The sequence below is a fragment of the Sinocyclocheilus anshuiensis genome, unplaced genomic scaffold (assembly GCF_001515605.1).
Source record: "Sinocyclocheilus anshuiensis isolate Anshui unplaced genomic scaffold, SAMN03320099.WGS_v1.1 scaffold912, whole genome shotgun sequence".
NCBI lineage: Eukaryota > Metazoa > Chordata > Actinopteri > Cypriniformes > Cyprinidae > Sinocyclocheilus > Sinocyclocheilus anshuiensis.
The window spans coordinates 411,260-419,385 of NW_015549618.1; the positions used below are offsets into that span (position 1 = coordinate 411,260).

Below are 8,126 nucleotides of genomic sequence, written 5' to 3' on the forward strand. Positions count from 1 at the left end.
GAGTGTCTGGAGTCAGATTACAGATCTCCAACTTTGAGAACTGCTGTATGAAGTCTGAATAGTCCATCCTGACAGGACAAGGAAGATTTGTCAGTATTCGTCAACATATTTTTTTACATTGTTGAGGGTCAAATGCTCAAGCTCTCTTACCAGAACTCTCCATCTTCACCTGAATAAACCAGTTTAGCTTTCTCCTCTGGTTGGATGCTGTTCCACTCTTTGGAACTGAAAAAGACATTGGAAATATTTGACCGGACTCTCAGGACTGATGTTGAAGGAGTAAGATCTGTTTAGGGAAACTCACTTGTCACTCCAAGGGCCTGTCCACTCCACCTGACCCCACGGGTTCCTGATACGCACCAGCTGAACCAGACAGCCGTAGGAATGAACCTGTAAGATGACAGCCATTAGAGCATCTTTAAGTTTTTCCTATCAAATCCATATTTCAGTGTCGGTGCCGGTTTCTGACCTCCTCTACGCCCGTGACGGAGTAGGCATGACCCTTCACCAGCTTCAGACTCGTCACCGCCTCTGACTCATATGAACTGGTAATCTGCTCAATGATTATGCAAAAAATTCAGCTTTGCATCACAGAAATAAATTACATTTTAAAACATATTCAAATAGAAAACAATTATTTTAGATCGCAATGTTTCACAATATTACGGTTTTTACTGTATTTTCGCAGTAAATTTATATATCGCATAGCACACTTACAAATTATATACACCAAATTGAAAATGAAACAAGCATGAATGAGAAAATACAGAGTGGGACAAGCTTTATGTTAAATAGAGTTCCATTTCAAGTCAGTCTCTTGACATTGTGTAAAACGCTAGGGGAAATCCCTTTCTTCAAACCTTGCTGAAGCCTTATTGAATCAAGCTATTGCACTGCAATAGCCAATGTCGTTTAGTGCTTGCCTGGTTGGCGGGCTCAGCCACTATAAAGTCAGTGCCGAGTGCCATATAACCTCAGAATCTTTTTCGTTCACATAGCTATTAAGACTCCTAATGCCCGCCGTTGAAGGCACACTCTCCAGTGGACGGTGCCTGGATTGCTGTTCCCTGCAGCATTCTGGTGAGTCTTTTATATTATGACAGATAAACTGTTCGCTCACTTCTTTTCCCCTCTGCCGCCGAGCCGCAGAGGCAGAAGCTGCGGCAGCTTGAGATAAGAAGTTTAGGTTTTGGGCCTACGACGAGTCAATTCCTGCATTCCTATCTGACGTAAAATATAAAAAGCATGTGCTATTGCCCTGTTCATGTACTATATGCTTACATACAGTATATGCAGCCGACTGAGATGAGAGAGCTGAGAGTGCTTTCATTCAAGATGGCACTGCAGCTTTGGCATTTGGAAAGTGTGTGGGGGATTTACAAGCCCTCTCTGTCAAATACGAAAGTTCTGGCATGAAACTCTAGATGGCACAGTCCGATGGATCTAACTCAATATGACTGGTTCTCTCCTGTATTGGTAGCCAATTAGGTTGCTGCTCAACATTCAAATACTTGGCTAATGCTTGTGGTAGCAGTTGCAGCACACTTCAGAAACCCTCCACCTCCCCCAGCTCCACCTGTATAGATCTGCTATGGGGTGATCATGTATGCTATGGGGGTTATTCATATAAGTTATATGTGCAGCAGCAGTATTTTTTACATGCTCACAGCAGCATGTTGTGGATGTATTGGCAGTAGCAAGTCTCGGTACTATTCTATTCCGCCAAGACCAAATACATTAACATTGTCATGTACATTACCATGCCAGTCCCTCCGAGATTTGTCATGACAGAACTTTGTTTTGTCTTGTACCTCCAGAGAAGTCGACTGCACAGTAGGTGTTTGAGCCCACTCCACGAGGAGTTTGGCATCGTCATGGGCCTGGTTTAAAGGTATGTCTATACAGGACATTTGTTTGGCGGCGGGATAGTCTTTGCAAAACACATTTGCTAGGTTTTATAATGTGGAGATTCCCTCTTTCTTACTGCATGTTGTGTCTGTGCAAGGAGAAGACAGCGGCTGAGTAGTTATTGGATGACTGAGGCGCTTATAGCACAGTTTCCTGTTTTTACACTTTGTTCAGTAATCTTCAAGGGCTTCAGCTGTTATCTTGCTACTCTACTGTTACTCCTGTGCGTTTACCTCGCTTTGCAATGTTACAATGGATGTGTAATATATATGTCCTGCTATAGGGCCGGGTTTATGTGGCATGCACCAATTCATTGCTGTGTCCTCATTTTCAAAACGTTTATGTGTCCCGCTTATATAAGCTGGTCAAATATATGCACCAATTCACTTGTTGCTTCATTGTGAACACCCTGTATGCGCATTAGTCCATGCTGCTCGACTGTGCGCATGCTGATGGTGTCGGCGCTATCTTCGCAATTTGCCAGGTGCATGTCTGGGTGTTTCAACTAGGTCCGGTACCAGATTTAGAGGGGTGGAGCGCGCACCACGCTGTATTAACCTGGCTGGATCGAGGAATGGCACTTTTTTTACACAGCAGGGATTTTAAGCGTTCCCCTAGCATTTTACGCAATGTCGAGAGACCAACTTGAAAGGGAATGTCTCGGGTTATTTAGACGAGACGTTATTAAAATCAATAAGCAGTGCAGTTATGCATATGCAGTGCAAACTCAATGCAGTTAGTTACACCTCAGAATTCAGAATTTTCTTTCTCGTCTTATTGTGCTTAAATGGTCAAATACACAATTATTTCAAAATGCTTGTCATGTGGAGTATTCATGTAAACACAGTCGTAAATGTAAACAATTGGGTGAAAACTAGATGTGTTTCACTATATTGGATCCGTGCAGTCTGTCTTAAAGGGAAATGGCCTATTTTACCTGCAGCTGTCTGTCATTCATGTTAATATGAAAACAACAAAAGATGCTCTTTAATAGGAATCAATTCATATTTGATTCATGCAGTGAAGACTAAACAGTGTTTTATACACTTGATTATTAAATTTATGTAGTATTACTTACCTGATGTTAAATAAACCTACTGTAGCTGAAAAACAAGTTCATTTAACTTGTATTTTTGTTCTGTTGTGTTTGTAATTTGTTTCTTTGTTCTTATTTTTAATTAAAAAAAAAAACAAAAACAAAAAACAAAAAAAAAAGTCATATCACCCACCTCTAGTAGTGTGTGTGTGTATATACTGTATATTGGACAATATAGTGGTTATCAGCTTCAAAATAAAAATTATTATTAGCCAACATGTTTATATCAGTGCATCCCTATTTATTATGTATTACAGCAATGATAATCATTATCACACATGAAACTCCTGGTATTTAGTGTGAGCCACAAGTGAGCTAACATTTGATATTTCCAGACACAAAATCCTTCTTTAAATATGGGTGAGTCCAAACCATTTGCATATGTGGCAAGTGTTGTTTGCAAGTTGCCTGCAAATCACCCACAAAGCACAAGCAAATTTTTTCGGTTTCACAAGGAAATTGATATCCTGAATCTTCATAAATAATGTAAAAGCTTAGCTGTTTAAACCGTGTTTATTAATTAGACCACAGACCACAGTTATAAGTTTAAATGATGTGAAACAACAGAAATGGAATGTGACTCACATCAATGGAGCAGCCCAGTAATGATCCCAGCGTCAGTGCTTTCTGCATGAGCTTAAACAGGTATGGAGGAGCTTTGCTCAACTCGTAGTTCTCAGCGATGCCTCCAGTGAAATCCTCAAAACCCTCAGTGGTTGAACCTCCCGTCAGAGCTTCATATGAGCCGTTAAGCCTTCAAAATATGGGAATAATCAGCACCACCGGTTGGTCAAGTCATGGATATGTGACATGTTGTATGAACATTGTGTGTTTTGTAGGCAGTGGTTTGGCACAGTGTTTACCAACGGTTTCAGATGACTCAGTATCTTGATGTTCAGCATTACAGTTCGGGATAGTAGTAGCAGGTAATTTATGATGAATAAACACATACTGTACACTTACTTTGCATAGGCCTTTTCCAACAGGGCGCTCCAGAACTCCGAGCCCTCGGCTGAATGAACAAACAGCAGCTTCCCATCTCTGGTGGGCAGCCGGTCGTCAATGACAACATCCACCCATTCACCAAACTGCCAGAGCTAAAGAGACGTGAATAACAACGATCAGTCTGAGAGTGTCCCCTTAATTTATCATTGGACTTCTAATAGGGTTATGTGTTGTAATTAATACTCACATGAGGTCCAAAAGTCTGAGACCACTAGTGAAAATAATTTTGTATTTTTTTCTAATGTTATGTGATTTTTTTTTTTTTTTGTTACTTTTCTTCTAGGTTTTCAATCCCAGATCTTTAGTGTGGTCTCAGACATTTTGATCCCATGTATGTTCTGACCTGAAAGTGAAAGATGCCGGCATAGTCCTCTATAAAACTCTGTCCAGGTGGAACTACACGTTCCAGAATTGCATTATCCAGAGTCAAAGATGCAATAGCCGCCAGCAACCAACAGTCACCTGCCAATGAATCAAATACTTCTGCATTGAGCTCATTGTTTAATGCAAACTGACTTCCAGTTCACTTTTTACAGATATAGCCCTCAAGGATCAACCTGGGCTTCCATGTTTTGCTCAAAGAGCATCCTGCGCGTATACATCTTGCTCAATGGTGATGGTGGTTGGACCATTGTGGGGTTTGAACCTACAACCTTTAAGCTTAACTTTAAGTATAGGTTTTTAACCACTCCCATATCTCACAATATGTTTTTCCACAACACAAGAAATGCACTTGCATTGTGAAGTAACTTTAATTAGTGGTTACTAAAGCTAGCATCACTATTATTGTTGTTCATACTTTGTTCTTATCCACTTGCCACTAAAACCTGAGCATGTATTTCGCCATTTGTGCTATGGTCATGAACATTCTTAAGTAAAACTTCCAAAAGGGTGTTTTCACAGAACCTTCCAGTGAACAGTTCTAAAAGAACCATTTCTTCTTATTGTGAAAAATAACATTTCAATATTCTGAGGAACCTCTTTACCTTTTTGTGGAATGACAGGATTCCACGGATGTTAGAAGTTTCGCATGGAGCCATGAATGTGAATAAAGAACCTCTATTTTAAGAGTAAATGATACCTCTTACTTTGTATGCCTTCTACTTTATGCTTTTTTACCAAAACGGATGAAAAAAACTGAAGGAGGCACTGAGTCATATCACTTCAGTTTCAATTGAGTTAAATCCATTTCTTTTGGAATTTCATGTATCATTTTAACTGGGCAGTGTTTTTTTTTTTAATTAAATGTTGATAGTTAAATGTTAAAAGTAATTGTTATTTAATGTGTTTTTGAGAAATTGAGTATCACATAAGCCACAGATGTGACATAATTCCTGATATAGCGATTATATTTGTTGTGTCATGGTCATTAGCACTGCACAATACGAGTCTGTGTGGGTTTGGGGTGGAGGACAGTTTACTCACGTCAACATAAAGCAGACACACCAGCAGATAGAGGTAACTAAACACCTCATTTAATATAGTAATGCATAAAAAAAATATCCTGAAATTCCATATTCATCACGTTTTTTTTAATGCTGCACGTCACCTGTATTTGTTATTGGAATTCGTAAATAATTTATGAATTATGCTACAGGCCATACCCGAACATCATTCTGATCAAAAGGCTTGTTCCTCACCTAAAGCTCCTTGGCAGATGTCTGTCCGTTTGGCGCCGTCCACAATGAACTCCGGGTTTGAGCAGAGCTCCTTTAAAAAGGGACAATGTGAGAACAATTAGAGGTGATAGTGTTACGTTAAAGGTACACCTAAATAACAATAGCTTGTATTTGCTGTTAGCAAACAGCACATGTAAATGGTTCAGTTGAACTAGTGTGCTGTGGCCTGGGTATTCATAAAAGAAAAAAATACAGATAAAAAGCATTGTATTTATATAACAATGCAAACTGATGAGCAGAGAGTCTGCATGTTGTAAGTATCAACACACACATAAGATCATCCTCACACCTAAAGAGAAACCTGAGCCGCCGTCGGTTACCATAGTGAGCATATCGGCGCACACGCAGGAAAACATATATTGGGTAATTGGGTAGAATACATTTTAAGGTTCGTGTTTAAATAAATTCTATTAAACACACCTTAATATTTACCCAAACTCCACCTGTGTGGAAGAAAGCAAACACTCACTGCAGTACCTTAGGTCTCTTCCACTGCACTCCTCTGGTCTTGAAGGAGTACCGTCCGAGTTCATTGTATCCCAGAGAGTCGGATTCGGCAGGGAAGGTCAGGTCACAGAACAGGGTTTTTTTCACCAGACACTCCTGCTTCAGGGTCTGGTAGTCCTGCTTGTTGAAGGGAATCGCCTTCTCGTTTGTTCCCACACCTTCTCCTCTGTCCTGCTTCCTAGAAAGAACTTTAGCGATATTAGACATGCTGCCCTTTACTCAGGTTTCTCTGAAGCTTCTGTAATGTGCGTGTTTCTCTGAGACTGATGCTGGTTGTAAAGTGAGAGCTGCTGTATGGTAAAGCAGTGAGGGGTGGAGTCAGACCCACCTGTCAACACATAGAGGCAGGTGTTGCTTTCACTTTGTTTTACACATCATGTAACCCAGTTGATGCAAAATGAACTAAAGCACATTGTAGTAGATACATTTTGAATAAAATGTAAACACTTTAGTTCATTTACTTTACTTTAGGAAATTTATAAGTGAAGGAAGGAAAGAAGTGAATGTAAATGTTATTTACGTTGCACATATTATATATTTACATTTAAAAATATGTAAATATATGTAGGCCATTAACGGCAGATAAAACGGCAAAATAAGCATATGAACATGAAGGAATTCATAACATCATCATGATGGAGCAGAAAACTGCCCTCCTCAAACTATTGTCACAAAGTGTTTAGAATGGCAAATGTATACCATAGCGTTAAAATTTGTGGGATTAAAAGTTCTAGTTTATTAATGGTTTTATGCAATCTCAAAATCTTAGATAGATACCACAAATCACCCCTTTTTCCCCCCTAACAAATGTCAAAATATCAAATCACTTGCTTAAATTAAGTCACCGAACATTTTGTGATTGCGATTTGGAGTTTTCTGTATTGCTTGGTATATTATAACATTTCTGTTTGTACAGTGTTAACTAGGGAGTGAGTTGAGCCATGTTTTTACTTGTGCCGTGTTTAAAGTGAGCACATGACAGTAATGGGTCCAATTTATACATGCATACATTTCAGGATGTGGTGCATCCTTGGGAATAATAACATTGGATCTAAAATAAACTGCTTTTAAAATATATCTTTCCAGAAAAAAAGTGCTCTCTTGGCTCAACTTGCCCCCAGTGAGAGGTAAATTGAGCCTAGGGATAGGGTAGGTTAAGCCACATGGAGTTAAACTGTGCCACTGATTATTCTGAAATAAGACTGAACATGTTCACCTCATGCTATATCAAAGGAAGAGAATTTCAATAAAAATGACCACAGTGTGTGAGCCTTGTGATGGACTGACCATTCATCCAGGAAGTTTCCCCATCTGTGGCTCAAGACGCTGGGTTGGGATCCAGCTCCCAGCGACCCTAATAAGGACAAAGAGGTTTGGATAATAGAATGGATGGATGGAAGTTTTATTTAAAGATACAGTTCACAACTTTGAAGGCATTTTTAAAATGATTTTAAAATGTCAAAAAATAATGTTCAACATGAATGAATAAATAAAGCAATTGATCTTACAGACCTATAGTACTCAACATCCGACTTATAAATGCTGCAGGGAAATACAATTTCATAAAAACTTCAATGGCCTATTTAAAATTTGCAGAACAAAATCAAGTTCAAAACAAAGAACAACATCAAAAATGTTTGGTCTAAACTTAATGAAATATAATGTAGAATACAGTAAAATAATACTCTATAATCATAAGAAGGGGTGAGCCACTGGCTCAATTTACCTCAGGACTTTTGCCTCAGATTACCCCACTTCTATCTTTTTAACATACTTTTAACATACTTGTATCATCCAGAGGTTTAGAGCTAATATTATGGGGGGATTATTTTGTTTAAGGTTGCCTAGAAACAAGGGGTGGGTCAACTTCCCCACAGGCGCAAATCACCCCTCTTTTCCTACTAACTTCCTCTCCCACAGAGATAAATAAA

The 8,126-nt window shown here is 39.1% G+C and overlaps 1 pseudogene; it reads right to left on the reverse strand.

Annotated features, from left to right (window-relative positions):
- The window catches only part of LOC107659325 (calpain-2 catalytic subunit-like), an 11,397-nt pseudogene extending 4,952 nt beyond the window's left edge, over window positions 1–6,445 (reverse strand).
- Between the last annotated feature and the right edge of the window lie 1,681 nt (window positions 6,446–8,126).